General features: G+C 44.0%; 1 protein-coding gene across 3 annotated transcripts in view; it reads left to right on the top strand.

Annotated features, from left to right (window-relative positions):
* The first annotated feature begins 829 nt into the window (after window positions 1-829).
* The window catches only part of LOC137629600 (DNA polymerase iota-like), an 88,967-nt gene continuing 64,725 nt past the window's right edge, over window positions 830-25,071 (top strand). The window contains exon 1 of one of the 3 annotated variants that reach the window (XM_068361071.1): window positions 830-1,018. The gene's annotated coding sequence lies outside the window, so the exon portion shown is untranslated. The remainder of the gene's footprint in view (window positions 1,019-25,071) is intronic. The other 2 variants (XM_068361073.1, XM_068361072.1) reach the window with 2 other exon arrangements.

The following is a 25,071-nucleotide window of genomic DNA, read 5'->3' as shown; positions in this document are numbered from 1 at the left end:
GCTCTGGGGGAGTTTATATATACAATAATCCTACCTATTCTGGCTTACTAAAAATTAATATTTTAAATGATTAATTAGCAATGGGCTGGTGCGATGGGCATACATCTTAAAATTAACAAACCTTAATTGGTATTGAGAAATGAAAGATGTATTAATTCAGCAGTATTGAAATTTATATCAAAATTCAGTTTAGGAATTTAATCCCGACCCATGCAGTTAAGGAAAGAACCAACATACGCCGGGGTTATTAATGCCTTCTGTTGTGCGTATCTACGCTGTGACGTCACGAGCATGGCGTGCGCCACTGTCAACAAGTTTTAGTTTAGAATAGTCTCCCCTATGTTTTGTTAAAGAAAACTAGATGTAGGAGAGAACGTTTAAGGGGTTGCTATAGTATTAGTAGAAGAGAGTTAAAAGTACGATTGAAAGAAGAAGAGTGAAGAAAATTCTTCACATTGGATCGACCATACATTTTATTTTCTTTGCTCTCTTGATAATCCTTCATCCTTGTGATATCATCTTGTGTTATAACTGTAATGAATATTAATTGACTAAGGTTTTCTGTTTCGATGATAATGCTGGTTTAAAAATGAAATTCATGAAGTGGTGCTAGTTGTAATTATAGGCTACAGTACAAGAGTAGGCTAGTCACATAAGTCTTGGCACTTATTATACGAGATATATATATATATATATATATATATATATATATATATATATATATATATATATATATGTATATATTGTATTACAACTATATTGAATATTACTTGGTTAAGGTGTTCTGTTTTTAGGATAATTGCTGTAGTTTACAAAAGAAATTCTCGACCAGGGGGCCAGTTGTAATTAAACAGCAGTGTACCAAAAATAGTAAAGTATACTACAAGAACTGGGCTTGTTTGTTTACATCACGTGATCAAAACAACTCTTGGCGACTAAAGAGCAGCAGGTAGATTTACATAACGGGAGAAAAACACCGCACTTTAATGGGAGAAAGTCCTGGGTAATATCAACCAAGGTAAGGTTTATGAGTATTGATTCGTGGATTTTGCATTGTATAGTCCATAAAGTAGTTCAAGGATCGCTGTAGAAGTGTGTTTAGTATGTGTAGATATGTCTGGATAGGTACAAAAGTCTTAAAACTTGGAGAACACCGTTGACCTAAGTGAACGATAGGAAGTTGTTGACCTTGCTTATTATTTTATATATATAAACAAAACGAGATATTTCAAGACAATCCTCCTCCACCTAACTATGCATGACAATATTTGGATGGTGAATAGTTCCAACTCAAAACTGTATTGTGCTTGGGTTTCCTTACACATCGTGGAAAAGTGTTGTGGGTAAGAGGGTGATATGAAAATGCGGGTAGTTTGTAGCGCTACGGCCAAGCGTCCTAATTTGCTTATTATTGCTCCGACTGTTATCTTGTATAGAATAAAAACGTTTGGAAATGGTCTACGGATCTTAAATATGTTGTGTAAGGGGGGGTCCGGGGGGGCGCAGCCCCCCTGGGTAAGGACACGGCTTTTAGCATAGGTTAGGTGGGTTTTTTAAGTTAGCTTCTCCCGTTGTACTTGTAGGTAAGGAAACTGGGTTTCATTGTAGTGTATTACAGGGCAATGTAACCTAGGAAAACAACTACTTTTTCTTATAGAAAAAATTACGCTCTCTTCGAAAATGACACTCGTTCCCGTCGCAAATTAATAGTTTCAGAAATATATATATACATCTATATCCTCCAATAATGGGGGACCCCCAGTGGGAACTCGGGGTTTTGGGTGGGTAAAACATACTGGGGAATCTATATGTAAACGTAAAACAAGCCTTTTCTTCTCTATACATTACCTTCTTGAAATTATAATAACCTGGAGGAAAATACAAAACAGTATATCTGGATAAACTTTATAGGCGCCGTTACAAAGATTGTGTCATGAAAAAATACAGTAACCAGTGCTGCCAACGTCCGATGTAGATCAAATGTTATTTTGTGACCTGTCATACTCCTAGGCTAGGTTAGGTGGGTTTGTTAGTTTTTGTGCCCTTTTTGTACTTTTTATATATTGAGTAAAACTTATATGGAGAAATTATTTAAAATACATATGGAAATATCTATCATTACTATCTTTAAGTAATCTCAGCGTGCCGTTGGTAACTCTGTGTACCATACGTCAACGTTGGTAACACTGTGTATTATTGGTAACGTTGCTAATGTTATCGTTCGTTCGTAAGAGAAGTGACACCGTGCAACTCAAAGTTATCCGAATTGGTTGATCTGTTTGTTTCCGATTGAAATGAACATCAAATTCGGTTTATAGGAAAACAATTACATATCGTTTCCCCAGTATGTTTTCCCCACCCAAAACCCCGAGTTCCCACTGGGGGTCCCCCATTATCGTAGGATATAGATGTATATATATTTCTGAAACTATTCATTTGCGACGGAAACGAGTGTCATTTTTGAAGAGAGCGTATTTTTTTCTATAAGAAACAGTAGTTTTTTTCCCAGGTTACATTGCCCTGTAATTCACTACAAAAATACCGGAAACTGTTGTATAGGGTGGGGGGAAGGCCCCCTGGGTAAGGATACGGCTTTTAGCATAGGTTAGCTGGGTTTTTTAAGTTAGCTTCTCCCGCCAAATTCGTTTTTAGAACGACGGCCACAGTTCAGAATATTCCCGTTTTCTATGGGATCTGGCCGTCACCCTACAAAGGCTCCGAAAATGCCATGTAATTTGTCATAGATATGTTTCATTGTTTTTTCCTAGGTTACATTGCCCCGTAATACACTACAATGAAACCAAGACATTATATCTTAACATTTTAACAGAAAATATATGTTTTCCTGTAGAAAATAACGTAATTTAACCGGTTTTCACCTTCATTTCAAAAGTAATGACAGCAACCAGTATGGCTACTTAAAGTTAGTTGAATTGGTTGTTCTAATGGTTTGCGGTTGAAATGAAGGTCAAATTCAGTCAAATCACGTTATTTACTACAGGATAACATATATTTTCTGTTCGAAATAAGAATCTGTAATACAGTAAAACTTTACCAATGTCTTTTATTATATATATTTTGTTAAAATGTTTAAATATAATGACTTATTCAAATTCCGTGTCACTTCACTCATGTATGTACTGCGAACGATAACATTAGCAACGTTACCAACGTTATGGTGACATTGCTAACGTTAGCAATGCTATGGTAATATTATCATGTGTATTTTAAAGAATTTTTCCATATACCCTTTACACAATATATAAAAAGGTACAAAAAGGGTACAGAACCTAACAAACCCACCTAACCTAACCTAGAAGTTCCCAGGTCACAAACCAATTATAATGTCTTTTGTTATATATATCATGTTAAAATGTTTAAATATAATGACTAGTTCAAATTCCGTGTCACTTCACTCACGTTGCGATAACGTTAGCACTGTTACGATAACATTAGCCACACTATATTTAATGGTTCTTGTTTACGCTAGCAGGAAAATAAAACATCAAGCTTGTATGTACTGGAAAGCAGTAATGTTGAGCTGCGCACGCTAACATTAGCAATATTACTCTAACAAGCAATATTACACTAATATTAGCAACGTTAGATATAACGGTTCTTGTTCCACCACTGGCTCGCTTATGTTCGCAGGCTAATAAAACATCAAGCTCGTATGCACTGGCAAACGGTAATGTTGAGCTTCGCACTCTATAACAAAATATAGTAAAACTAACACATTAAAATTAAAGAAATTAGTGACTTACTTTTATGACTGTGACAACGAAACTTGTGGGTCACGGGGGTGTTGTGACTGTGAGTCTGGGACGTCTTAACTTTTTTGCCTTAGTTTAGTACTGTACTACACTTGGAACACTGTAAACGTTGATATATTACATTACGAGATTTAAGAAAATTATCAACATTGGAATTCACCAAAATTCTTTCAAGTATGGATTACTGTAGTTGTTACAATTTTCTAAAACTTCCATCGTTAAATACGCGAAAAGACGTCACTTGAACTAACAAAGACCTGACTTGGACAAAGGTTTCCACGGAAAAGGGTTTGTTGGAAGGTGGGGGTAAGGAAAGATTAACCCCCCCTGTGCAAACTTTCCATTCGTATGGGTTTGTGGATGGTTAACGGAAAAGCAACAGAGTCTAGAGAGTAAACATGAATGAACCAGAATGGGAAACTTGTCCAGAGCAAGTATTTATGTGAAATCTGGGAGTGACAAGGTAATAACGAAATGTATAAAAGTAATATAGAAAGATAAAATGGAGTGTATGATAAATAATATTTGATGGGAATATAAAATGAGGGGATTTTATAAGGTATCGGATAATAAAACAAGTAATACTGGGGTCAAACGTAATATGTATACGAGGGTATTACATAAAAGGGATGGTAATAGTTTTACTGGTTCAAGTCATGTACTTGAATAAACGGGTGAAGTCGAATAGTTAAATTTGACGGCTAGAGAAGAAGAAATCCTATTGGTGGAGGTGGAGCCTATACTTAGGGGGTGGGGGAGATTATGTGCAGAAGGTCGAAACCTGCTATGTACAAACGAACGAACAGGAGCGACTACAACCGACAATAGAATGACAAAAAATAAATGAAAAACACCGCTAATTTTAGCATGTTACGCTAACATTGCCGCAGCTCTACATCACACGTTGGCAGTTCTAGTTACCGTATTTTTTCATGAGACATAGTCTTTGCAACGGTGCTTCCAAAGTTTATCCAGTTATACTTTGTTTCGTAACTGGAATACAAACCATGCCATTTATTAGGGGTTATATTTTCGGCGGAGCTGAAATGACGAACCATTAAAATTTAGCGATGGTTAACTACCCACACCGCTAGTTAGCGGGGGTGGGGTGGGGGTAGCTTGCTACCACTCCCGTTCACACACCTGTGATTTAGTCACTTTTTACTTTTGGCTCTGATTGAGAGCGGTTATTTCCTCTCTCCCTCCTCGCCTATTTTGGACTGCCATTAATTTTTGTCTTTTAACTTACTTTTGTTCCGTAACTGAATACAAACCATGCTATTTACATGGGGGTAATTATTTTGGCGACAGCCGATGACGAGCCATAAAGTTTTAATGAGGGTTTCCTATCCCACCGCTAGTTAGCGGGGGGGTAGGGAGGGGTAGCTAGCTACCCCTCTCCCTCACACACACCGGAGAATACTCCACTTTACTTTTGGCTCGCATAGTGATCGGAGGTTCCGCTCCTATGCTCTCTTGACGGCCATTATTGTTTTGTTTTGTTTTGTTTTGTTTTGTCTTTTAACTTAACTTTTCTTATACTGGATATATTTAAACATTTCTGATGTTTATATATATTTTTGTGTATAGAAAATGTAAGTTTCTTTTGCTTTCGGTGTTGTGCGGTGTGTATTGTGTACGTCTGCTAGAGTTCGCCAGCTTTGGCCACCACGATGTTTCCGTGATCACGGCCTTGCACTTCTAGGCCACCATGGATGCCTTTCGTGGTGTACGGCCCTTCTCTTGAGGTCGTTCACCTCTTACTCCGTACTACGCCTACGATAGCTTCTCAGAACCGAGTCGCTATTTCGTCTTTTTTGTCTCAATTATTTTTACGAATATAATTGTGTTTTAACTTTTCAGCTCAGGGCTCACGTCCCTTTGGGGGTCGTTGATCCTTGGAACATTCAAAGTCAGTTGCATAATTATCATGTTATAATTCTGTTTTGTTAACTTTCGTCTCCCCCCCCTCACCTGGGCATGCCGGGTGGGGGAGGGGGGGCGCATACCTTATTTCGTTCCTATGTTCTTTCCCTCGGGGTTTCTCTTCGAAGTTTCACCCAGGGGAATTTTCTGTTAAATAATTATTCTGTTTTTATTTTCCAGTTTACGATGCTGTTTCTTCGTGCCTGTTGTGCGTGCCTTCGAAACAGAGCTGTCCTGTTTATCCTGGGGAGTCGGCTTCGTCGCCGTCTCTCAGGCTTTCGTCAGGGGCATTCCCTTCGCTTAGAGGTTCCCCCGTGATTATTGCCGGCACTTTTTTGCATCCTAGAACGATAAGGAGGTTCGCCTCCATGGTAGTTAGTTAACTTCTCCCTTTTACTTTTCCTTGGTCCTTGGCGGTTATGCTCTTGGGGCTGAGCGACCGCCCTTGTGACTTGCTCAAGGGGCTGAGCGTTTGCAAGGCTAGACCATGGTACTAGCGACTATGCTCTCGGGGCTGAGCGGTTGCTTCTGTAGCTACGCTCAAGGGGCTGAGCAGCTGCAGGATCAGTCCGGCCCTCTCTCGTTCGCGAGGGAGGCCGCACTAAGGGCTCCTCCTCTGAGGATCGCTCCTTTTGTCTCTTCTACAAAGTATCCCCTCTCGTTCGCGTGAGAGGACACTCACAGAGACTCCTCTTCGGAGGATTGTTCCTGTTTACGTCTGCTGATCTCACGGCCTTTCGGGGCTCCTTCTCGTCTCTTCTACGAAGTGCTCACCTCTCTCGTTCGCGAGAGAGACCACTCATAGAGACTCCTCTTTGGAGGATTGTTCCTGTCATCAACAGCTTGCTGTTCAGTCACTAGCACTTTGGTGTTAGTGTCAGGGAAACTTCGGTTTCTCTTTTCTCCTGACCCTGCGGGGTCTCGGATCTTAGTTACGCAGTCGTTGGGCTCTCGTAACTTTAGTCACTTCTACGCTTCGGTGTTTAGTGACAGAGAAACTTCAGTTTCTCGTTTGTATTGACCCTTCGGGGTCTTGCAACTATCCCCTCGAGGCCTCGCTACTCAGGCTACGTTAGACCCTTGGTCTCTTGTCCCTCAGTGTTCCTGTTGCCTGCTGTATCCGTTCCTGACTGCAGACGCGCCTTGGGCGCCCACGCCCCCGTTATCTAACGGGCTCCTTCCTTCGGGGCAGGAGAGACTTTCTCACACCTTGAGTAAGTCTCTTAAGTGCCAGGTATTACCTGCGCGCCAACGTTCCCTTACTCGCTAGCGCTCGACTGCTGTTCCTGCTGTTCCTGAGACTGCCTTAGAGACTCCCTGTTCCAGTATCCAGTTAGGCTGCTACCAACGTTCCCTGCGCATTTGCGCACATCGTTGGGGTTCCTGAGATAGCGCACTGGCGCTCACCAGCAGTTCAGCCTTCGGTGTCTCTAAGTCTCTTCTACGAAGGCCACCTCTCCCGTTCGCGGGAAAGGTACCTCACAGAGACCACTCCTCAGAGTATTTAGCAGTCCTTCAGTTGATCGTTGGCACTGAAGTAGACCTCCTGGTCCTCTTCAGGAGATGCTCTCCCTTTTAGGGACACATTCCAGCTCCTGATCTACGAGTTAGCGATCCTTCAACCATTTCCGACGATCTTCTGTTGTGCAGGAGCCTACGATCTTCACTCACGCATAAGCCTGCCCGCGTGCGGGATTATTTCCCGCCCGCGACCTCGCGGTCGTCAACGGTCTAGCCGACGATCTTCTGTTCGTGCTAACGCGTAAGCTTTGATGATCGCCCGCGTGCAGGATGGTTTCTCTCGCGATTGTCGAGGAACGAGCGATCGTCGACGATCGTTAGCCGACGAACTTCTGTTTGCGCTAACGCGTAAGCGTTGATGATCGCCCGCGCTATCTCGCGATCGTCGACGATCGTTAGCTGACGTTCTTCTGATTCGCGCTAACGCGTAAGCGTTGCTGATCGCCCGCTCGCGATCTCGCGATCGTCGAGGGTCGTTAGCCGACTATCTTCTATTCGCGCTAATGCGTAAGCGTTGATGATCGTTTCCCCCGCGCGACCTTCAGGCCCTTTCGCTCGCGATCGTCATCCCGGCAACGGTCGTTAGCCGGCGATCTTCGGATCCAGCGCTAGGCGTGCAAGCGCTGACGATCTTCGTAGTGTGCGTAAGGGCCGAGAATCGGTCTGTGTGCGGTATGGTTTCCCGCGCGAGGTTTTCCGCACGCGATCATCAACGGCCGTTAGCCAGCGATCTTCGGATCCGGCGCTAAGCGGAAGCGCCGACAATCTTCTTATTACGCTTAGGCTCCTATGATTGTTATCCCGCGCACGACAATGAGGCCATCCGCGCGCGGTTCTCCGCACGTGATCGCCTTCGGCCGTTTGCCGCCGATCTTCAGATTCGGCGCTAGGTGCGTGATCGCCGACGATCTTCACGGTACGCGTGAGCGCCTAAGATCGTTCCGTTCGCGGGATAGTTTCCCCGCGTGCGACCATTGAGGCTCACGCAATCGGCGCACGGATCGTCCCCGTGCGGTTTTCCTGCTCGCGATCGTCGTAGATCGTCCGCGCGCGGGCACCGAGGTTCCTGCTCGTGATCGCCGACTATCTTCTCTTGCGCGCGAGCTCCGACGATCGTCGCTTACGCGGGAGCGTCGGAGATCGTCCGGGCTCGCGCAAATCGCCGACGATCGCCTTAAATAGTTGGAGATCTTTCGCATGTGGGCACTATGGGTCCCCGCCCACTGTCTCCTACGGTTTTTCTTGCGCTAGCGCTGACGATCTTCGTACTCGCGTAAGCACCGAAGATCGTCAGCGTTTCTTCTGCGTTATTCTTCCGCGCGTGGGATGGTTTCCCACATGCAATCGCCGTCAGCGCTAGCACCGGCGATCTTTTTTCGCCGAGATCGTTCACGCGTGGGATGGTTTCCCTCGCCCACGATCTTTCACGCGCAAGCGCCAGCGATTTTTATATGCGCGGAGACGCGGGGATTGTTCACGCGGTCGCCGATACGCCCACGCTCTCGCGGGTTCGGGGCATGCGGGCGCGGTTATCTGCTACGCATGCTTTAATCACGCGCTACCCAGATCTGTGCTTTTCGCGCGATCGTCAGCGTGATCGGCGCACCGTTCTTCGACACGGCCACGCCCTGTTTACATCAGGGCTTATGGCAGTCAGGCCACCTCCGCGTTTCCCTCCCCCGCAGCGCAGAGTAGCGCCCTCTCCGGAGGGGAGGGGAGGTTTCCAGTCAGGTCAAAGGTCTCTTCTCCCTTCACTGCAGTTTCTCTACGGGTGAACCCTCATGTGTCATCTCCCCCAGAGGATCGAACGATCCTCTTCCCTCCAGAGGGACTCCCTGTCAGCGCGAGGATTGGTCGGCATCCCTGGTGGGATGCCGTAGTCAGAGCGCTCAAACAGGCAATGAGCCTGTGCCTTCTGACTGGGGTCACTAATCAGTGGCAGCTTCCTCTCCCCCTGAAGGGGGTGAGAGGAATCCCTGGCATGGTATCTTCCCCAAGGACTATCCTGTCCCTTCACGAGTCCTTACGCAGGCGATGAGCCCTCCTCAGTCTCCATCTCCCCTCCCCCGCGGATGAGCTTTGCCCATCCCAGGAGGGTCGGAAGACCCGGTCCTCTCCCCCTTCACTCCATAGGGAGAATCTCCGCCTCTTCCTGAGTGTCCTATCGTGCGGAGGGGGCGAAGCCTTGCATCCTTCATCGCTGGGGTCCTGTTTCCCTCCTAGGAGGGATCCTGAGGTCCTGTCTTCTGCAAGGATCCGACAGGATCCAGTTGGACCCTTGGGACATGTCTACGAGTCTCCCAGGAAGAGCCTCCGGGAATGGGAAACCTTGCTGCCAGTCCATCAGGAGGATGAGCTCCGTGGGTCAGAACTTGCGTTCTGGCAGGTTCTGGCCCTCAGGAGAAACCTCAAGGGGATCCCAGATTCAGAGATTCCTCTTCGGTAAGGGAAGGATTCGGTCCTGGACCGAGTTCTACTCACCCAAGGGCTCCCTTACGCCAGTGCAGCTTGCCCTAGTCTTAAGGAATGGAGAGCGCCAGAGACTAGGCCAAGGGCCAGCTCTCCGGGCTTGTCTCCTTCAACAGTCCCGGTTGGTTTCGAGCCCCTCCCTCCTCCCTTGGTAGGGATCGGTGAGGGGACGGGTCCTCCGGGCGAAGTCCAGTCCATGTCGGAGAGGCACCCCCTCCAAGAGGTGGCCAACGGGTTTCGAGGCCTCCGTAGTCGCCTCCTTCCCTCCTCGACTCTGTACAGGGTTGTCAAACAGTCTCTGTCCAGCATAGCGACAGCAGACTCGGTCTGCTTTGCTGTGAGACCACAAGTCTTCATGGTACACTGGTCCGGTAGGTCTCGTACTTCCGGTCCTGGTTCACCCATCTTCAAGGAAGTACTTTGGAGTCCGCCTGGAAGGCGGGTATACCAGTTCAAGGGCTGTGCTTCGGCCTCTCCACGGCACCTCAACAGTTCTCCGATACTTCCTCTCGGATCTCTTCACGGGTGCTCAGCATCGGCATCCAGCCACTCCGTTCCTGGGTGGCTGGCCGATACTGGCAGTCTCGAAGGCTTCCCTTCTTCGTCATCGGGACAAGCTCCTCGGACTTTTCCAAGTTCTAAAGATCATGGTGGTCCTCGAGGAGTCCTCCCCGCAGCCCTCTCAGAGTCTGGTATACCGAGCCCGCTCTTAGGCGCCTATCTCCTGTAGCCTTCCCTTCAGACGTCAGGGTACCAAGGCAGAGGAAGGTCGCGAGACCTTTCCTCACACGAGAAGACCCTCCAACCCAAGGTTGTTACGTCTCTCCTCCCTGGCCTGTCTGGTTTCCACAGTCGCCCCAGGTTGAGTTCTCTTCAGTGGCGACTCAGGGCGCAGAGGAGTCGGGGGCGCGTCTCCCCAGACGCCGAGACCCCTAGGGGACAACCGGTACAGACGAACCCATAGGGGTGGGAAGCTGACGAGGGCCTACAAGAGGGAGTGGTCCTTCTCGTCCTCCCCCTGACTTGATGCTGTTTTCGGACGCGTCAAAGAAAAGGGGGGGGGGGCACGTTCTGATCCACGGGTCCTCAGGCCGGGGGTCAGAACCAGGAAGAACCTTCTCTAGTCCTATGGTAAAAATTATGAATTGACAGTGAGGATTTAAACCAAAGACAAAGAAAACTATTGAGTTTAATAAGTGAAATTATAAATGTTGAACTGCCGTTTCTCGTCTTGAGAGGAAATCACCCGAAAAGCTGTCTTCGGATGTATTCACCACTTCCTCTCCACAGTAACTCATCTACCACATGTAAAGGACCTAAAATAATAATAAAAAAGAATTTACACCTCTTGAAAAAATCAATTTAACGTAAGAAATTAATCGACAAATTTAACGTGAAGGGAATGAAATTCAGCAAGCTAGCTTCGTGAAAACGTAAATTTCGTAAATGAACACTCGTTACTAAATAAGAAAAACAATATATAAATTACGTTCGTAGCTAATCTTAGTCAAAATGAAACACTATTGGTTTACAAACCAAAGGCACAAGTATAATGGTAATTACAATGCTAAAATCCTTTACTTTAATTTTTTCGACGTGTTGGCGACCATAATTTAAACTATGACAAGCGTAAATTATATCTAAGAAACAGATCAATCCTATTGAGCCTGCATAAGGTCTATCAAGTGACTTACGTTTCTTTAGATCCTGGTCTTTCGTGGATAGATGATAAGTCCAGTTGCTCGTGTTGCCTCTCCGAACATGAATTCCTATCGCTCGGCCTAGGTGGAGTTTATCGCTCCATGACACTTGAAACTTTCAGGGTAAAAAATTTCAGAAAATCTCCGTTCCGGACTGCTTTCTGTGTTGGTCTCTGACTCTACCCCGCTGGGAATCTGTCTTACTGCAATCTGCCTCCCCTGGATTCTGGACCGCTGAATATAAATACTCAAAAGGCAGAGTGAGTGGATATTTAACTATCAAACCGTCAGTTTAAAGAACTATTCAGGCTCAATAGTAAACAAAGTCGCAAATTATCCTATAGCCATAAAACAAATTACCATTAAACAAATGCCCATAGTTCCAACCACCACCAAAGTAAACAAAAGACATAATGTACTTTTCAATACAAACAAAAATATATGGAAAGCATAAAGATATTTCTTTACACTCCACACCAAGGGTTCTACATTTAATTTTTTGTTAAATGTAGAACTCTGGAATAACTAGAAAAATTTCAGCCTTTTCTTTCACATTCCAGGCCAAAGGTTCTACATTTCTATCCTTAGTAAATGTAGGACTAATCCCAAATTATATATAAATATATATACATATAATTGTGAAATGAGCAAAATTATGTACAATTAATAAACCCAACTATGTACAGTTATGTTCCTGAAAGGTTCCTCAAATGTCACTGATCATACCTCGAGTCTTTTGCATGCTTTGCAGAGCAGCTTTCCTCTTGGGCCTCTCTTTTTTCTGAGGCTTATCTTCCCCCAGGATTGCCGTGGGATCGGTAGTATTAACAGAAATATGATCTTTCAATGTTTTAATATTTGATTGTGACATTTCCTTGCGCGTTAATATAGGGATTAAAGATGTGACGTGTCGTCGAACCATCTCCCTGTTTTTACCTTTAAGCAGAACAGCGTCAGTTACTTCATCAAGTACGTTAGTTTTAACGTCTTTAACAACTGCCAATGGGAAATTGGTAGGTTTACAATTCTCCTCTTTTATCAGTACAATGTCCCCTACCTGTAATTTTTTGTGGGTAACCGGCTTATATCTACTTTTATCATTGACAGCCTGAGTCATCAAATTATTCAAAAATTCTGCATTGTAGGTTTCTATCAAATGTGTGCGCACTTTCTTCAGTTTCTCATAACTTGCTCTTATGGTATCAATAGGGTCAGTGTTTAAAAACCAATTAGGATCATTGCTAGTGTGAAGCGGCTGCATGGCTGGAATAAGATTCAAAGATATTAGGTCCAAGCCATGTATTAACCTCTCTGGGGTAATAGGGTCTGGAATTACGTCATCACTGGTATCTCTTAGACCTTCCGAGAAAGCAATAGGCCTTCGATTAACCAGGTGAATAGTTTGTGAAACCACAAACTCAAAATCTCTGTACTGAAGAACGTTTTTCTTGATTGAGCAATGAAGCAACTGACGGACCATCTTCACACATACTTCTACTAATCCCCCAAGAGGATGATGACCTTTAAAATATTGCTCAAATTTTAATGGACGTACTCCTTGTTCTTCAAAAAAATCCTGGGTTTCTGGATCATTCAGAAAATCAGTAATTATGTTAGCTCCTGCAACTAAGGATGAACCTCGATCAGATAAACATAATTCAGGTACTCCATATTCAAATGAATGAAGCTGTAAAGCTCTAATGAACTCACCTGAGGTCATGTCAAGACAAACTTTTAAATTAATAGCCCTAGACCAGAGGCAAGTTATGCAAAGAATCCAGACTTTCACCTTTTTGCCATTGAAAAGTACAAAGTAAGGGCCTATGTGATCTATGAATATTATACGAAAGGGAACACTAGGTGGTTCTTGTCTGAATAACCTGTAGGGAGATTGATTTAGTTTAATAGCTCTCTGCTTCAGTTTTCTACAAAGTATGCATTCTTGAAGGATGCGTTTCACAACAGAGAAACAGTGTGGAATCCAAAATTTTCTTCTTAATTCAGACAAAACCTTGTAACAGCCTGAGTGATACATTTTCTCATGCAAATCTAAAACAATTAATTTTGTGATGTAGCTATTCTTAGGAAGCAAAACAGGAAATCTGTAATTCTTATCATTTTTCCATCTTGAGAATTTGCTTTTTACTCTTAGAATTCCCTCATTATCAGGATATACATTGAGTTGATTAACAATGTTTGGGATATCTTTAACGAACGTAGAATCACTGTCAAAATACCTGAATATCTCGGGAAAATAAATGTGCTGTTCTATTCTAATTATGTAATTCATTGCCTTGGCATTCAAGTTTTCGTCAAGAACTCTCAGGTTTCCATACCTCTCAGGATACCTGGAGTAAAGTTTGCATTTTAGCCTCTCAATAAACTTAAACACGTACCTATGAACAGATACAAGCTTAGACAAACTGGAAAACTTGTTTACAGTCACCCACCTGTTGATGCTAAATGTTCTGCACATTCCTCTTCGGTGGAGCCGAAATTAATTTGATTGTAATTCTCCGAAACAACAACCACTGGTTTTGCCCTGGGGTTTGGTACAATGATATTGATTATATCACTGCGACTTGAATAGAAGTTAGCAGATTCTTTCAAAAACACTGGCCCAGAGAGGAAATTAGACTTAACGGTAGTTTTATATGAAGCTACACGAGTGACAAGGTCTGCTGGATTTTCAATACCTGAAACAAACTGAAATCTTATAGGATGCGTCTCACACAAGGTACTTAAATGTTCTAGCCTATTACGAATAAAGGTGCTGTGTTTATGCATCTTATCTAATTTATAACAATAGGAATTAATCCAAGATAAGGACACCAAGCTATCAGAAAACAGATGGAGTTCTTTGATGTTGATTGCTTCAACACATGAGGGCCCAGTTAATTCCTTATAGGTATCTATCAACACTTCTGCACCCAAAGTAATGGCCTGAAACTCAAGGGAAGGCATGCTCTTCCCAGATAATTGCTTGTTCACAAAACGGTTCTTAGCTAGAACATAGTTCACTTCTAATGACTGGATATCCTGAATAAAGATAACAGTTCCGTATATATCCTTAATACTATCTGTAAAGGCAATCAGTTTATATTCTCCATTTCTCTGGCCAACAAATCTTCTAATTCCGAGGTTGGGAGAAGAATTTGCCTGTCGACATATGTTTTTCCATTCTTTAATTTCTGCATCCGGTAATTTGGAGTCCCAGGTACAGGACGAATCACATTGTAATTTATGTAGAAAGAGCCGTGCTCGATTTAGAATGGGCAAAGTAAAGCCAAATACATCATAGTGACTGGCAATAGTTTTCAAAACATTCCTCTTTGTATTTGCCTCACCATCCAAAACTAGAGGCTTAGTGGATAGGGTATCATCAACTCGATCCCATAAGAGCCCCAATAATTTGACTGATCTGCTAGTTTTCTCTCCAGAGCTGTTATCAATTTCCTCTTGAATTTCAGTATCATTTGTTACAAACTGCTGAAGATAAAATTTATAGGGCTCAAATATTCCTTTTAACTCTTGAAAGGCCCACTTCAATTTTTCACTATTATTTGCAGTAATACTGCCATTATCCATATATATTAATGAATAAATGTGTCTTTTAAGCAAATTTACCTGGTCATCATCATCAGTGTCAATCATCAAAATCTTATAAAGTCCAAGTAATAATATGCAAGGGGAACAAACAAGACCAAATGGAAGTCTTAAGCTACGATATGCAACAATACTGTAATCTCCTTTTTGTACATTACGATGCCATAGAAAAAGTAACTTGCTGGAATCTAGATCAGAGAGGCATATGTTGAGAAAGGCTTTTTTAATATCAAAACACAGGAGTTTGGAATCAAAGCGTAGCTGTAATAAAGCTGTGGTGATCTTTTGGTTTAAACAAGGTCCACTCAACATGGCTTGATTGTGACTCATGGTTACTCCCTGTAAAGGATTATTTTCACATAGATTAGATAAAAATACTACTCGACATTTTGTAGTGTCACGTTCTGGTTTAAATACTGCCATGTGGGCCAAGAAACTGTGATTTGGATTTTCCTCCAAGTACTGATCAAGGTTGTCAATTCTTTCTATAATGCTTTGTTCAGATTGCTCTCTAAAGCATTGGTCTATTAATTTCAACTTTACTCCATCACCCTTAGAGTATCTTTGGAAATTTGAATTTAGAATTTTAGTAGCTAGAGTTTTATTTTGCCCTAGCAAATGTTTCACTTTGTGATTCCAGATTAGTGGCATAATTAACCTGCCGTCTTCATTACGCCTTGTATTTTGAAGAACATAATTTATTATTCTTTCATTTTCAACTACCTTACCGGGAAATATTTGCGTGTCATAATTCAAGGTATCTGTACAACACTTATCAAGGATCTCTTGAGTAGCTCTTTCCAAGGAAGCATAATTGATTCTCCCCGCATCGTTCACTATTGCTATCCTGCCTTCACTTTCTGTCCAATCATCACAATCTAGGAGAGGATCTAAAGAATTATGACTTGAAAGGGCAAGATCCTCACATGTATACAAAGGCACTTCAGCTTTTGTCTCTTCTTCCCCAAAGCAAGGAGGGAGGTGCTTCAAATTGCTCCTAATTTGATCTGTGTTACCCACTAGCATTACACCTGCGGCAGTCAAGGAATAAACCGACAGTGCATCATTCTCATTACCCCCAAATGAAACTGTTGTTTCAGGAAGACAATAAGCAAAATTTGACCCGAGAATAAAATCTATGTTATTAATTTCATCTTTTCCGTCCTTCAAGAAGTCATCAGCCAAGGAATATCCCCTGTTCATAAATTCCCGAACAATTTTCTGCAAGCCAGGCAATTTCAATGAAGTGTGAATAGATGGCACACCCGTTGCTTCAATCTCGTAAATATGATCTCCAATCGTCAAAGGCACTTTGTAAGACTTAGTATGATAAACTTTGGAAGAGTTAAATCCATTGATTTTGATTCTGAGATCAGAATTTATGACAGGCAAGTTTTCATACTTTGCCCTCTCCTCTAATATGAAGTTTGACTGACACCCGCTGTCCCTCATGCAACGAATCTTTGTCTCTCCCTGAAGAATGCAAGAAAAGGTAGGAAGTATTGCGTGGCTACAGTCTGTGACTTTGAACGACTCAGAAAATTTCTCAACAAATATCATGCTTGAATTATTCTCCTTCACAACTCGATCACTTTGTTTAGAATTTTCCTTTTTCAATTTAACATTACTTTGACCACTATCCCTCAGGACTCCACTGCTTTCTTGGCCCATGCATAGAAATCTGAAGTGCCAAGCGCCACAATCGCAACGTTTCCGGAAGTGAAATTTGCATGTATCCTCATTATGATCCAACCTGCCGCATTTTATACAAGCCTTCAAATTTCTTAGCTTGTTGATTTTTAACCTAGGTTCAGGATACTTTTCACATTTGTGAATGGGATGTGAGGAGTCACCATCCTCATTACATAAAGGACACACTTTGAAAATGTTCAGGGACGGGCCTGTTTGGTAATCAACATTTGCAGCAAAACTTGTAGCTCTGTTAGGACAAAGTTCTCTTGCTTTCTGCTTAATTTTATACTGTCGTTGACTGGTTAAATACCTTTCAGTGGCTTCAAAAAATTTATCTGCTATCTGATTCAAAGATGGCCTGGTTTCGTTGGTGATATGAATTAAATGAGATTGGAAGTTCTCATTCAAACCATGCCAGGCAAAATACTGTAAAATATCCTCTGAGGTTATTTTTAAAGCGCTAATGGATCCGCTAATAGAATTAATTTTCCCTATGTACTCAAACGGTTCTGTATTGTAATCAAGTTTCAGATTCGACATTTGTTTGATGACATTGAATTTTCTAGTGACGGGAGAGGCTAAAGCATTCAACAAAAGATCTCTTGCTACGTTATAAGAATGCTGTATGCTGTCCAGGGAATTTATCAAAGACAAGGCACGCCCTGAAATTTGCTGTTTCAAAAGTAAGAATTTATCGTAGTCAGAATAATTGAAGCGTTTCGTCGTATCTTCAAATTGCTGAAAAAACCTCTTCACTTTTGAATTTAGGTAAAGGGGCAGTTGCGCTCTTAAGCATGCTGTTCAATGTGCTTCCAGAAACTTCCAGACTGGAAGGATTTGGACTGGATGTAGCCAGATAAGACAGAGTAGACAAACATTCATTGATCCTATCTTCATACTTACAACATTCTTCAATTTCTTTATCATTTTCAGCTATGGCTTTTGTCTCATCCTCTGAGTTTAATTCCCATTTCAGGGTTCGAATGACCGAGTCGGCCTTTTCAAGCTCATCCTGGAGTCTTTTTAATTTACTAACAAGGCAGTCTCTCTCCTGAGGAGTGTTATTACCAAAACTGTCTAATTCAGAATGAATACGGTTGACCTGTCCTCGATAGTTAGCCCTAGAGCTAATCAGAAATTTCAAGTCTTTTGACATGCCTGCGATCCCCTTACAAACCTAATGAAATGAATATAATCTAGAAAGTCACAAATGACACATTAAAAAAAAATTGAACTAGACCTCCCGACAGAAACTGCTCAAGGGGCACAATGAAAAGTCGTTAAGACCTCTAAGTAAAAGTAACCAGTTGTTAAAAACAACCCTAAATCACCAAAACAATTTTGAATGAACGAGCGGATAAGAAAACAAAGGACGGAGAAACGGCAACAACTAGCAAATAACCAACGTGTCCCTGTTCGGGCGCCATATGGTAAAAATTATGAATTGACAGTGAGGATTTAAACCAAAGACAAAGAAAACTATTGAGTTTAATAAGTGAAATTATAAATGTTGAACTGTCGTTTCTCGTCTTGAGAGGAAATCACCCGAAAAGCTGTCTTCGGATGTATTCACCACTTCCTCTCCACAGTAACTCATCTACCATATGTAAAGGACCTAAAATAATAATAAAAAAGAATTTACACTTCTTGAAAAAATCATTTTAAATATTTAACTTAGCCGGTGAATATATAATAGCTGCTGCTCCAGCGGCTCGACAGAAAACACACACAAAAACTCACGAGCGATCGCTATGAAGGTTGCGGGTGTGCCCACCAGCGCCAACTATCGGCCAGATACCACACATGCATGTAAACAAGCCTTCAATTCTTCTCTGTCGACCTTGACGACAAGACGTATCAATACTCGCTGTATAACCTGGAGTTTTCTCAACATATTTGGTGAAGTACTTCATTTTGGTTTGAGCTTTCGCAGTGCAGGTGTTTTTCCACAACTTAAACTCTTGAACTCTTTATTGGACAGATTTAATTGTTGATGACTTGGATTGTTTTTTGGACTTTCTTTGACTAATTCAAAATGGCTGACGCTTCACAAGCCCCTAGATTTCGTAAGTGTAATGCTAGTTATTGCAATAGGCGTCTTCCAAAGGCCTCTCTCGACCCACATACTGTGTGTTCTAATTGTCGGGGGTAAAACCTGTCAATTAGGAGATCGGTGTGAGGAATGCGTGGGCCTTTGGGAATTCGATTGGCTCGAATACGACAAGTATTCTCGTAAGCTAGAGAGAGATAGGGTAAGGAGGAGTTCCTCTAGGTCAGTAGATTTTTCCTCTCCACATGCCCCTGAACCTAATCCTTCCCCTGTAGTGGTTGTGCCTGAACCCCCTACTGGCACTCAGGAACCATCGATGCGAGACATGTTACGTGCCATTCATGCCTTGGGTGAAAGAGTGGAATCGTTAGCAACCGATCGTAATCAACTCATGGCTGACGTTAAAGAGCTTAAGTGTCAGAGTGCCACAGCGGAAAATCGTGGGAAAGTGATTAGTGCGCAAAGTGTTGTGAACAGTGTTGCGACCGAGGGTTCGTCTGTTCGTGCCTGTCGTTCACCTAGTCCGAGACCTCTTGCAAGCTCCCAAGCCCAGGGGAGAAGTAATGTCGTACGACTTATGGGTTCGAGAGGCCTTGATCAGCGAACAGATGTTCCCTCTATGGTATCAGGCGTGTCTCACCAAGATCGCCCCTACCATAAGACGAGAGAGACCATTTTCTCCTCGTCATCCGAAGGCTTTTCGCATAAGAAACCGTGGAGCAAGGTTTCTAGGCCCCTTAAGCGAAAGTCGGTCCCTTCAGGACAGGTCCAGCGTCCTGGCTGTAGCCATTGGGACAGCTCTGACCCTTTGCAGTCATCGGAAGACTGCTCGCCGCCTAAGCAACAACGTTACACAGGCTCAGAGAGTCTTGGTGTAGGCAAGGTTGTGCCGTCTCAGACGTTAACCCCGTCGTTTACCGCACCCATTCCCGTTGATCCTAAATGGGTTGTACTGCAAGACATGCAGATTAAGCTCGCCTCCCTTATGGAAGACTATTCTGCCGATAAGGTTCGCAATGATCCTCGCCGCTTTACTCATCGAGATCCTGGCCTTCAGCCGCCCAAACGAGCCTTTGCTCGTCCTGTTGACGTTGGCGTAGCTAAGTCACGTCAGTCACGCTTTGTAGAGCCTCACTCGATGCAGTCACGTGTTGACTTTCAGCCGCATATGGACGTTCAGCCACTTCCTAATGCTCTTGTTGACGTTCAGGACGTTCGCCAACCAGCGGAGTTGACTTGTTTTGACGCTGAGCGTCAACCACCGCAGTCTAGAGTTGTTTTGACTGCTCAGTCTAGGCAGTCAAAACAGTCTCGAGTTGACGTCGAGCGTCCTCCCGCTCCTGTTGTTGTTGACAGTTCACAGGCTGTTAAGCAGTTACATGACGTAGCGTCCTGGACTGCTACTAATACACCAGTGCGTGTGGACTCTGCGTGTCAAGCATTGCCAACCCCTTTGCTTGTTACTCAGCAGTTGTCAGATGAGGATCCTTCAGATGAGGACGTTGCTGACCCTCATCATGATGATCATCCTTCGGATGTAGACGAACCTAGAACGGTTCCTCCATCAATGGACTTTAAGAAAGTCATGTTAATTTTTAAGGAGCTTTTTCCCGATCACTTCGTCACTGTTGCTCCTCGTTCGCCACCGTCTGAGTTTGCTCTAGGCTTACATGCTAACATGCTAGCCTTTACAGAGCTAGTGCTCTCTCGCTCTTCCAAGAGAGCTTTACGACTTTTGGGCGACTGGTTAGAAACCAGGAGGAGTTTGGGGTAGACGGCCTTTGCCTTCCCTCCGTCAAAGCTCTCGTCTAGATCGAGCGTCTGGTATGCCACGGGAGAAGTTCTCGGCTTGGGAGTCCCTGCTTCTGCCCAGGGTGACTTCTCAAGCCTCGTAGACTCTCCCCGCCGCCTAGCCATGAGACGCTCGAAGATTAGTTGGTCCTCCTCGGACCTTGACCATCTGCTGAAAGGCGTATACAGAGCCTTTGAAGTTTTCAACTTCCTTGACTGGTGTTTGGGAGCCTTAAGTAGGAAAATCTCATCTGCTGATAGAGATGTCTCCTTACTGATTATGTCCTGTATGGATAAAGCCATCCGCGATGGTTCCAATGAGCTCGCCTCCTCTTTTACGTCGGGAGTCTTAAAGAAGCAAGAGTCCCTTTGCGCTTTTCTTTCGGCAGGAGTTACTCCCTGTCAGAGATCAGAACTGCTCTTTGCTCCCTTATCAAAGTTTTTGTTCCCGCAACAATTGGTTAAGGACATAGCTTCTTCACTCGTGCAGAAGGACACCCATGACTTGGTGGCGTCCTCTGCTCGCAAAGGGACTCCTTCTACGTCCTTTTCTGCTAGACCCAGGATCGACACTCCGGCGTCCAGATTTATTCCGCCCTTTCGTGGCAGAGCTCCCAGCAGGGGAAGTACTCGTGCCGAGGGAAAGAGAGGAAAGAAGAGAGGAGCCAAGTCCTCACGTGGCAGAGTCTGACTGCCCACAGCCTCAGACAGCAGTAGGAGCCAGATTGAAGAGCTTCTGGCAGGCCTGGGAGAAGAGGGGCGCAGACCAACAGTCTGTTCGGTTGCTGAGAGAGGGGTACAAAATTCCATTTGTACGCAAACCTCCTCTAGCGACTTCCCCCATCGACCTCTCTCACAGGTACCGAGAGGAGTCAAAGAGACAAGCCCTAAACCTAGAAGTGTCTCTATTGCTAGAGAAGGGAGCGGTGGTGAAAGTCTCGGACCTTCAATCACCGGGGTTTTACAACCGTCTCTTCCTAGTCCCGAAGAAGACAGGAGGTTGGAGACCGGTGCTAGACGTCCGTGCACTCAACGTCTGTTACGAAGACAAAGTTCACCATGGAGACCACGAAATCAGTCTTAGCAGCGGTCAGAAAGGGAGACTGGATGGTCTCTCTCGACCTAAGAGACGTGTACTTCCACATCCCTATACACCCAGATTCCCAACTGTTTCTGAGGTTTGTTTTAAAAAATGTGGTATACCAGTTTCGGGCCCTGTGCTTTGGCCTAAGTCCTGCTCCTCTCGTGTTTACGAGGCTTATGAGGAATGTAGCAAAATTCCTCCATTTATCGGGAATCCGAGCCTCCCTGTACTTGGACGACTGGCTTCTCAGAGCCTCGTCCAGTCATCGCTGTCTGCAGGATCTTCATTGGACATTGGATCTGACCAAGGAATTGGGACTTTTGGTCAACCTAGAAAAGTCCCAGCTGATCCCATCCCAAACTATACTGTATTTAGGGATGGAGATTCGCAGTCCAGTTTTTCGGGCTTTTCCGTCTGCCACCCGAATAGAGCAAGCCCTGCTCAAAGTCCAACTGATGTTGAAGAGAGAACGGTGCTCAGTCAGGAATTGGACGAGTCTAGTAGGAACTCTATCATCCCTGGAGCAGTTTGTCTCGCTAGGAAGGCTACACCTTCGACCTCTCCAGTTCCATCTAGCCTTTCACTGGAAAAAGGACAAGACGTTAGAGACGGTCTCAATCCCGGTCTCCGAACCAGTAAAGGCATGCCTGAATTGGTGGAACGACAATATCAGTCTGAGAGAGGGACTTTCCCTAGCAGTTCAGAACCCAAACCACGTACTATTCTCAGACGCGTCGGATTTGGGTTGGGGTGCGACCCTGGACGGTCGGGAATGCTCAGGTCTGTGGACCTCAAGTCAGAGGAGCATGCACATCAACGGCAAGGAGCTTTTGGCAGTCCACTTGGCCTTGATGAAATTCGAGAGTCTCCTTCGAAACAAAGTGGTAGAGATCAACTCCGACAATACCACAGCCTTGGCATACATCTCCAAGCAAGGAGGCACCCACTCCCTCACGCTGTACGAGATCGCAAGGGACCTGCTCATTTGGTCAAGAGATCGAGGCATCTCCCTGTTAACGAGGTTTATCCAGGGCGACTTGAACGTCTTAGCAGATTGCCTCAGTCGGAGGGGTCAGGTAATTCCTACGGAATGGACCCTCCACAAGGACGTGTGCAAGAGTCTTTGGGCGACTTGGGGTCAACCCACCATAGACCTCTTTGCAACCTCGATGACCAAGAGACTTCCAATCTATTGCTCTCCAGTCCCGGACCCAGCAGCAATACACATAGACGCATTTCTCCTAGATTGGTCTCATCTGGACTTGTATGCATTCCCACCATTCAAGATTGTCAACAAGGTACTGCAGAAGTTCGCCTCTCACGAAGGGACAAGGTTGACGTTGGTTGCTCCCCTCTGGCCCGCGAGAGAGTGGTTCACCGAGGTACTTCGATGGCTGGTAGACTTTCCAAGAAGTCTTCCTCTAAGGGTAGATCTGTTACGTCAGCCCCACGTAAAGAATGTACACCAAAACCTCCCCGCTCTTCGTCTGACTGCCTTCAGACTATCGAAAGACTCTCAAGAGCTCGAGGCTTTTCGAAGGAGGCAGCCAGTGCGATTGCAAGAGCGAGGAGAGCTTCTACCATTAGAGTATACCAGTCGAAGTGGGAAGTCTTTCGAGACTGGTGCAATTCAGCATCTGTGTCCTCGTCCAGTACCTCTGTAGCCCAAATCGCTGATTTTCTCTTACATCTGAGAAAGGTTCGCTCCCTTTCAGCTCCCACGATCAAGGGCTACAGGAGCATGTTGGCTTCGGTCTTTCGGCATAGAGGCTTAGATCTTTCCAACAATAAAGATCTACAAGATCTCCTTAAGTCTTTTGAGACCTCTAAGGAACGTCGTTTGGCAACTCCTGGATGGAACTTAGACGTGGTCCTAAGGTTCCTCATGTCAGACAGGTTTGAGCCATTACATTCAGCCTCCCTGAAGGATCTCACTCTCAAGACACTTTTCCTAGTGTGCTTGGCCTCGGCTAAAAGAGTCAGTGAACTTCATGCCTTCAGTAAGAACATCGGCTTTTCTACAGAAAAAGCCACTTGTTCTCTTCAACTTGGTTTCCTGGCCAAAAATGAACTGCCTTCTCGTCCTTGGCCTAAATCTTTTGATATTCCTTGCTTATCAGAGATCGTAGGCAACGAACTGGAAAGAGTATTATGTCCTGTTAGAGCTCTTAAGTTCTATTTAGCTCGTACTAAGTCATTACGAGGTAAATCTGAGGCATTATGGTGCTCAGTTAAGAAACCATCATTACCTATGTCAAAGAATGCTTTGTCATATTTTATCAGATTTTTGATACGAGAAGCTCATTCTCACTTGAATGAGAAAGACCGATGTTTGCTTAAGGTTAAGACGCACGAAGTTAGAGCTATAGCAACCTCCGTGGCCTTCAAGCAAAATAGATCTCTGCAAAGTATCATGGACGCGACTTTTTGGAGAAGCAAGTCAGTGTTCGCGTCATTTTACTTAAAAGATGTCCAGACTCTTTACGAGGACTGCTACACACTGGGTCCATTCGTTGCAGCGAGTGCAGTAGTGGGTGAGGGTTCTACCACTACACTTCCCTAATTCCAATATCCTTTTTAATCTGTCTCTTGAAATGTTTTTAATATTGTTTTTTGGGTTGTACGGAAGGCTAAGAAGCCTTTCGCATCCTGGTTGATTTGGCGGGTGGTCAAAGTCATTTCTTGAGAGCGCCCAGATTAGGGGTTTGAGGAGGTCCTGTTTGTATGGGTTGCAACCCTTGATACTTCAGCTCCTGGGAGTCTTTCAGCATCCTAAGAGGATCGCTGGGCTTCGTGAGGAAGACAGACTTACAAGGCAGAGTAATCGTCTAAGTCAACTTCCTTACCAGGTACCTATATATTTGGGTTTTGTTATATTGATAACTGTCAAAAACTCTAAGCATATACGCTGTAAACTTAATTAACTCTGGTCTCTACCCACCGCCTTGGGTGTGAATCAGCTATTATATATTCACCGGCTAAGTTAAATATTTAAAAATGATATTTTAATTATAAAATAAATTTTTGAATATACTTACCCGGTGAATATATAAATTAAAGGCCCTCCCTTCCTCCCCAATAGAGACGCAGCGGGACGAGAAGAATTGAAGGCTTGTTTACATGCATGTGTGGTATCTGGCCGATAGTTGGCGCTGGTGGGCACACCCGTAACCTTCATAGCGATCGCTCGCGAGTTTTTGTGTGTGTTTTCTGTCGAGCCGCTGGAGCAGCAGCTATTATATATTCACCGGGTAAGTATATTCAAAAATTTATTTTATAATTAAAATATCATATTTAACGTAAGAAATTAATCGACAAATTTAACGTGAAGGGAATGAAATTCAGCAAGCTAGCTTCGTGAAAACGTAAATTTCGTAAATGAACACTCGTTACTAAATAAGAAAAACAATATATAAATTACGTTCGTAGCTAATCTTAGTCAAAATGAAACACTATTGG

This window comes from Palaemon carinicauda, chromosome 37, assembly GCF_036898095.1.
Source record: "Palaemon carinicauda isolate YSFRI2023 chromosome 37, ASM3689809v2, whole genome shotgun sequence".
In the NCBI taxonomy this organism is placed as follows: Eukaryota; Metazoa; Arthropoda; class Malacostraca; order Decapoda; family Palaemonidae; genus Palaemon; species Palaemon carinicauda.
This window is presented reverse-complemented; position numbering and strand designations above follow the sequence as displayed.